Source organism: Pecten maximus, unplaced genomic scaffold, assembly GCF_902652985.1.
Source record: "Pecten maximus unplaced genomic scaffold, xPecMax1.1, whole genome shotgun sequence".
Classification (NCBI taxonomy): Eukaryota; Metazoa; Mollusca; class Bivalvia; order Pectinida; family Pectinidae; genus Pecten; species Pecten maximus.
In genome coordinates, this window is record NW_022982628.1 from 1 (window position 1) to 7,500 (window position 7,500).

The 7,500-nt window shown below is 37.3% G+C and overlaps 3 non-coding genes across 3 annotated transcripts; all 3 read right to left on the reverse strand.

The window, feature by feature from the left end:
- Positions 1-418: 418 nt before the first annotated feature.
- Positions 419-537, reverse strand: LOC117320625. The gene has a single exon (XR_004531089.1). It is a non-coding gene; the product is annotated as a 5S ribosomal RNA (ribosomal RNA).
- Positions 538-881: 344 nt separating this feature from the next.
- Positions 882-1,000, reverse strand: LOC117320637. The gene has a single exon (XR_004531102.1). It is a non-coding gene; the product is annotated as a 5S ribosomal RNA (ribosomal RNA).
- Positions 1,001-7,140: 6,140 nt separating this feature from the next.
- LOC117320648 lies at positions 7,141-7,259 on the reverse strand. Its single transcript, XR_004531115.1, has one exon. It is a non-coding gene; the product is annotated as a 5S ribosomal RNA (ribosomal RNA).
- Positions 7,260-7,500: the final 241 nt, after the last annotated feature.

Sequence of the window (7,500 nt, forward strand, 5' to 3'; positions counted from 1 at the left end):
AACCAGGCTCGACGTTGCTTAACTTCGGTGATCGGACGAGAACCGGTGTTTTCAACGTGATATGGCCGTAGACATTAGACGACTAAAAATATCCGTACTTATGCCTAGGTTCCTGCATGTGCACATCCGGTGTACGTCCGTAAGGTAGTTAGAGGGCCCCGTACAGTGGGCAAGGGCCAACCATGGCGACGGATTAGATTCCAATGATTGTTTCCTATAGAATTAAACTAGCTGAATGCTTATAGGAAGATCCACGGGGAATAAATTAAGTGTCCAGTGGAGCGGAGATGTGAAAACAGGGGATGTCGCCTCCGCCTCGGAAATTTAGTGAAAATGATATTGAATTAGAACTTTAATAGTCAAGATGTCCACAAGGTTCAAAAAGTAAAGAAAAAATAAAATTATAAAGAAAAGAAAAAGTCTACGACACCTGGTATTCCCAGGCGGTCACCCATCCAAGTACTAACCAGGCTCGACGTTGCTTAACTTCGGTGATCGGACGAGAACCGGTGTTTTCAACGTGATATGGCCGTAGACATTAGACGACTAAAAATATCCGTACTTATGCCTAGGTTCCTGCATGTGCACATCCGGTGTACGTCCGTAAGGTAGTTAGAGGGCCCCGTACAGTGGGCAAGGGCCAACCATGGCGACGGATTAGATTCCAATGATTGTTTCCTATAGAATTAAACTAGCTGAATGCTTATAGGAAGATCCACGGGGAATAAATTAAGTGTCCGTGGAGCGGAGATGTGAAAACAGGGGATGTCGCCTCCGCCTCGGAAATTTAGTGAAAATGATATTGAATTAGAACTTTAATAGTCAAGATGTCCACAAGGTTCAAAAAGTAAAGAAAAAATAAAATTATAAAGAAAAGAAAAAGTCTACGACACCTGGTATTCCCAGGCGGTCACCCATCCAAGTACTAACCAGGCTCGACGTTGCTTAACTTCGGTGATCGGACGAGAACCGGTGTTTTCAACGTGATATGGCCGTAGACATTAGACGACTAAAAATATCCGTACTTATGCCTAGGTTCCTGCATGTGCACATCCGGTGTACGTCCGTAAGGTAGTTAGAGGGCCCCGTACAGTGGGCAAGGGCCAACCATGGCGACGGATTAGATTCCAATGATTGTTTCCTATAGAATTAAACTAGCTGAATGCTTATAGGAAGATCCACGGGGAATAAATTAAGTGTCCATGGAGCGGAGATGTGAAAACAGGGGATGTCGCCTCCGCCTCGGAAATTTAGTGAAAATGATATTGAATTAGAACTTTAATAGTCAAGATGTCCACAAGGTTCAAAAAGTAAAGAAAAAATAAAATTATAAAGAAAAGAAAAAGTCTACGACACCTGGTATTCCCAGGCGGTCACCCATCCAAGTACTAACCAGGCTCGACGTTGCTTAACTTCGGTGATCGGACGAGAACCGGTTTTTTTTTATCTTTAAAATATACTTTTAATTTTCCCAGCAAATAGGACCCCCGGGGTTGGGGCCCCGAAGGCTCCTCACAGTGCATATTATATATATCCAAAATTAAAATTATCAGAATATAATCAACGCATTATCACAGTCTAGCTAATTTTCTCATACTAATATGCATAATTGCATTGTAGCTTAATACACCTTAAGTGTTACTGAAATACATGTGCACTCAAGCTAAAGCTTTATCAAATCGATAAGACATATATTGCCAAGTTATCATTTCCCAGAGACATATCCACATCCTTGAGTAATGTATTATCAGCAACAATATATTTTCTGAACAATTTGTAATCTTTCTTAATGTGATAATAATGCTTGATGTAATCAAAATACTTCCTAAATGTGTATTTGAAGAAAGTCTTCACATCCAATTTTGACATATTGTTCACAACTAGATTGCGCCTCTTAAGAATGCAATAACGCACTACTCCTAAAAGAAATTGATAAAAAACGGATTTGTACGTTTGATCTTACGAGTATAACCAAGAAGTATGAGACTTCCAAGTGAAACATCCGAAAGATATGTTTGATCAGCACCCGAAAAAAGTTTCTTGATTAACATTTGGATATAATCTAAAAATTCGGAAAGCTCAGAACAATCTATAAACAAATGCTGTAATGTTTCCGCTTCGGATTTACATACTTGACATTCATCACTATCAACTCTGCCAATTTTCTTTAACTTTTCCTAAGTAAATATGGCGTTATGCACAACACGAAAATGAACATCAATAATATCACAAGGGAAAAATGGAATATACATACTTGCAAAAACTGAGGAAAGACAAACATTTTGAAAAACTTCTGACCAATAGTCTGATGATTTCGGGGTTTTGAAGCAATAGCGAATAAAACAGGAATAAAAATCACGGGTGGTTTTGGGATATAATTGCACAGCTGTCCCATTACCATCCTTATATATAACATATGGTCTAGAATCCGGTCTCATATTATTATGTACATTGTTAAGAATCACTTGTTTATATTGCACTGGAATACATGTCATAATTTTATTATAATCACACAAAAGTATATTTTTAGAAATATCATGGCTACTCTCTCTGACGATATCCTCTAAGGCATCTGAAGAAAGAAACTTTGACACAACTTCTAACGTCATATGCTTAAGCTTAACTATACCTGCACTGGCAAGGTATTCAATAAACATGGGCTTGCCATCCTTTGGAAAATTAGAATTAAAAAACAATGGTTGTTCATAGACAAAAAATGTATCTTCAATATAACAAACTTCATTCACTGTCTGAAAGGCATACCAAGCTTTTAACATTTCATGATAAACAATAGGTAAAGATCTCAAATATTTGTCCGGAAACTTGCAATGAATAACTTCAGCATCCAGATTTGAATTAAGTATTCTATTAAAGAAATAACTACACATATACTTCCAAACAGCCGTACATGATGTATCTAACCACCTAAATAAAAACTTCAATCTGAAAGATCTGAGCTTTAACTCAATATCAGGAATATTTAATCCACCATCTTTTCTTTTACCAATGATAGTGTCATAAGCTACTAAATGGGCACCTCTCTGCCATAAAAAATCAATAGATAACTTCTTGATATCTTTAATTACTGTCAGAGGTATTGTTTGGGAGGTTAAACAATACCAACACCTAGACATCAATAAGGACGTGATTACAGTTGCTCTTCCTTGAAGAGTTAATTTTCTTTGTGACCATAATCTTAATATATTTCTTATAGAACAAACTTTGCCCTCCCAATTCTTTTCATTACATAAATTCAAATCAACACCGACATAAACTCCTAGAACACAAATAGCTCGATCACACAATTTTATACACAATTTTTCAACTTCTTCATTTGACATAGCACCTTTACCAACACATAGAAGTTCTGACTTTTCTTTATTTACTCTGGCACCAGACCCCTTGCTATATATTTCTAATATATTAAAAACGTTCTCTATAGATTCTTTATTGCTCAGGGTCAAAGTTGTATCATCGGCATGTTGATAAACTTTTGACTCAAAGTCAGTATTAGGCACTCTGATACCTGATATATCCGGAGACATATGAATCATTTTACCCAGGGGTTCCGCAGCTAAAACGTAGAGCATTGCTGAAATCGGACACCCCTGACGGACTGAATTTTGTACAGGGAAAAAGCGAGTCAAATTACCATTATATTTAACTGAACTAGAAATTTTTGTATAAAAAATCTTAATCCAATCAACAAAGTTTTTACCAAAACCAAATTTCTCTAAAACCTTAAATAAGTAAGAATGACTAACACGATCAAATGCTTTTTCTTGGTCAATTTTGAGAACATACCCTTCAAAATCTTCATGATTAGCGATATCAATAATGTCTCGCACACTAAAAATGGTGTCCGAAATATCACGACCAATTACACAACAAGACTGATTTTCTGAAATAATTGTAGGTAAAACCGATTTGAGTCTATTAGACATTACTCGGGCTAGAATTTTGTAATCCACATTTAGGAGACTAATAGGTCGCCAGTTTTTTAACATGGACTTATCGCCCCTTTTCTTGTAAACAAGGTTAATAACTCCTAATCTCATAGTTCTGGTCAATTCTCTATCATCCCAGATACTCTGAATAACACGAGAAAATATACATTTTAATTCTTCAAAAAAGTGACAATAAAATTCAACAGTAAGTCCGTCTAAGCCAGGACTTTTACCTCTTGACATACCAGACAAAGCAGTTTTGATTTCGTCAGCAGTTATCACTGAATCACATTTAACTCTATCTTCATCTGTAACAGTTTTATCAATGGACGATACAAGTTTATCAATATCTTCACTATCTGTATCAATACAATTATACAACTTATTATAAAAATCATAGATTACATCAGACATCTCATTACAATTATTCGACACATTTCCATTTGCAGTACGTAAACATTTTATAGTATTAGAATTTTGCCGAAACTTTTCCAATCTTAAAAAATAACCTGTATTTTTGTCTCCATCTACAGCCCACTTGGCTTTTGATCTTAGAACCGCACCATTACATTTTTCTCTTTCATATTTTTCGAGACTTTGACGCAAATCCTCATATTTGTGACAATCAAAGGATTTCCCATTAGCTATAGCACAGGAAAAATACTGCAGCTTATTTTGAATTTTATAATATTCCGACCGACGCTTCATGCTACGGTCTTTACCATACACTTGCGAAAATTTCTTTATCTTATTTTTCAGATTATCCCACCAAACCTTGGGTTCATCCGTATATAAAAAACACCTCTTAGCATCATTAATCATAGATTTGATCTTATCATTAAACTCATAGTCAAGCAAAAAACAATTGTTAAACATCCATATGCCTGGACCTTTACTACCCCGATCACAGTCAATTTTCATAACAACAAAACAATGATCACTGAAAGCAGTATCATTATAATACACATTTTGAACATAAGGACTAAGTCCTTTCGAAATTAAAAAATAGTCAATGCGACTTTGAGATAAATTACCATTACTAACCATTTTCCGAGAAAAAACAGCACAATTTTCATTTCTATTTCTCCAAATATCATACACCCCACATGTAAACATTAAACTTTTCAATGCCGACACACTGGAATTTACCTGGTGTGCAGTCAAGCCAGTCCGATCTAGAGTCGAGAGAGTGGTATTAAAATCACCCCCTGTAATCATGTTGTCCGAAAATGGAACAAGCCAATCTTTCAACTTATCAAAAAAAAACTTTTTATCACTCACAATATTTGGCGCATATATATTAACAATATTCAATTCCACATCCTCTATTCGGATTTTAATACGTAAAACTCTTCCGTCATATCCGTCATAATCAATTAAACCATCTTTAAAAGTATTATTAATTAAAATCGCAACACCTTTTCTGTTATCATTACTATTATTATATACAATCTTTCCTTGCCACAAGTGGCGTATTTGATTAACAAACATATCGTCCCAAAAAGTTTCTTGTAATAATACTACTTGATAATAATTACATTGACAATATTCAAATAAATTCCTAATTTTAACAACATCTCTTAAACCATTCACATTTAATGATAAACATGTAAACATTAAAGTAAATAATAAGAAAGAGTTCATTTCGGTACACCTTTAACTTTTTTAGCCTTCTTCTTTCTCGTTTTCCTCACGCCAGCCACCCTTACTTTATTTTTGAGGAGATCGCGCTCTTTTCCCGCGTCCTGTTTTGCTGAAAGAGGTACTTCCTCGTCATTTTCTTTTTCAGTCCCATCATCCCAGAATTTACTTTCGGACCGAGCAATCGTGTTTTCCAAGGGAAACACGTCACCGTACGTAAGAGAATCAAATTGTTCAGAAATACTTCCCACACTATTCCCGTCATCCAAAGTAATGTCATCACTCATTGTTTCATCGCTACGAAACTCCAAGCTGTCATCAACCATGCCACCAGTGGGTACCTCAGCCACAGTATCATCCTTAGATGACACTCCATCATCATCATCATCATCAACATCATCATCATCGCATGTCTGTGATATATCACTACTAGCATGTTCAATCGGCCTGCCCCACGCACCTGATTCCGCGTCCTTCAGGTTGGCCCCCGTGTCAAAACATGAGCAGTCGTACCGTCCACATTGGTCACACAATGTATTAACATGCCTGACTACCCGCGAACAGTCACACGCGTATTTCACATCGCCACAGCGAACACATGGCTGTGTTTTACAGGCCTTGCGAAAATGCCCCTGGCCTCCACAGGTAAAACACACAAACTGGGGACAGTCTCTAAATAGATGATCTTCCGAATAACACAATGAACACACCTTCAGCTGATTGTCGTGTATAACACGATGGTATTCTGTACCGAATTTCATTGTGTACGGCAGTGACTTTAACGTTTGGGGAAGTTTGACGCGAACATATCTCGTGCCGTCCGCGACATTAGTTCCTCTATAAAAACGACGTTTGATTGGGGAAACAAGTTCAACACCCAGCTTTTCAAGCTTTTCCTTTATTTCTCCGTCGTCAATATAAGCAGGAAGATGCATAAAACTAACCAAAGTAAATTTCTTTGTGACGTCATTACACTCATATCTTTTCCCTTCAATTAATACACCGTCTAATAAAAGGTTAATCCCCGCACGCCCCTCTAGGGTAACCTCATACAAATTCCCAGATTTGGGAACACAGGCAAAAACAGCCCCATCACCACACAGTTCAGTTATGACATCAATAACTTTGTGAGCTTTTAATGACTTGTTATCAATGACATCAATAATAACAGTATTGTCCTTCACATAACGTCTCTTAGCACTAGGAACGGCCTGAGAGGGATCGGCGGCCGCCATCCCCCCGGTGTGTACCAGCCGAATTGATATATAAATATCAGCAAATTCGAAGATAAAGTCACATTTCCAAAAGTCACATTCAAACCAATAATGTCTATATTGATAAAATATCAAATCAAGCGGGTCTCAGACCCTTGCTTACCACCGATGTTAGTCGATTTCAAAACAGCTCATAGACAGGCGTCCATTTACTTCAAAATCAAAACCGGAAGTTTCTGGAAATTTAGTGAAAATGATATTGAATTAGAACTTTAATAGTCAAGATGTCCACAAGGTTCAAAAAGTAAAGAAAAAATAAAATTATAAAGAAAAGAAAAAGTCTACGACACCTGGTATTCCCAGGCGGTCACCCATCCAAGTACTAACCAGGCTCGACGTTGCTTAACTTCGGTGATCGGACGAGAACCGGTGTTTTCAACGTGATATGGCCGTAGACATTAGACGACTAAAAATATCCGTACTTATGCCTAGGTTCCTGCATGTGCACATCCGGTGTACGTCCGTAAGGTAGTTAGAGGGCCCCGTACAGTGGGCAAGGGCCAACCATGGCGACGGATTAGATTCCAATGATTGTTTCCTATAGAATTAAACTAGCTGAATGCTTATAGGAAGATCCACGGGGAATAAATTAAGTGTCCATGGAGCGGAGATGTGAAAACAGGGAATGTCGCCTCCGC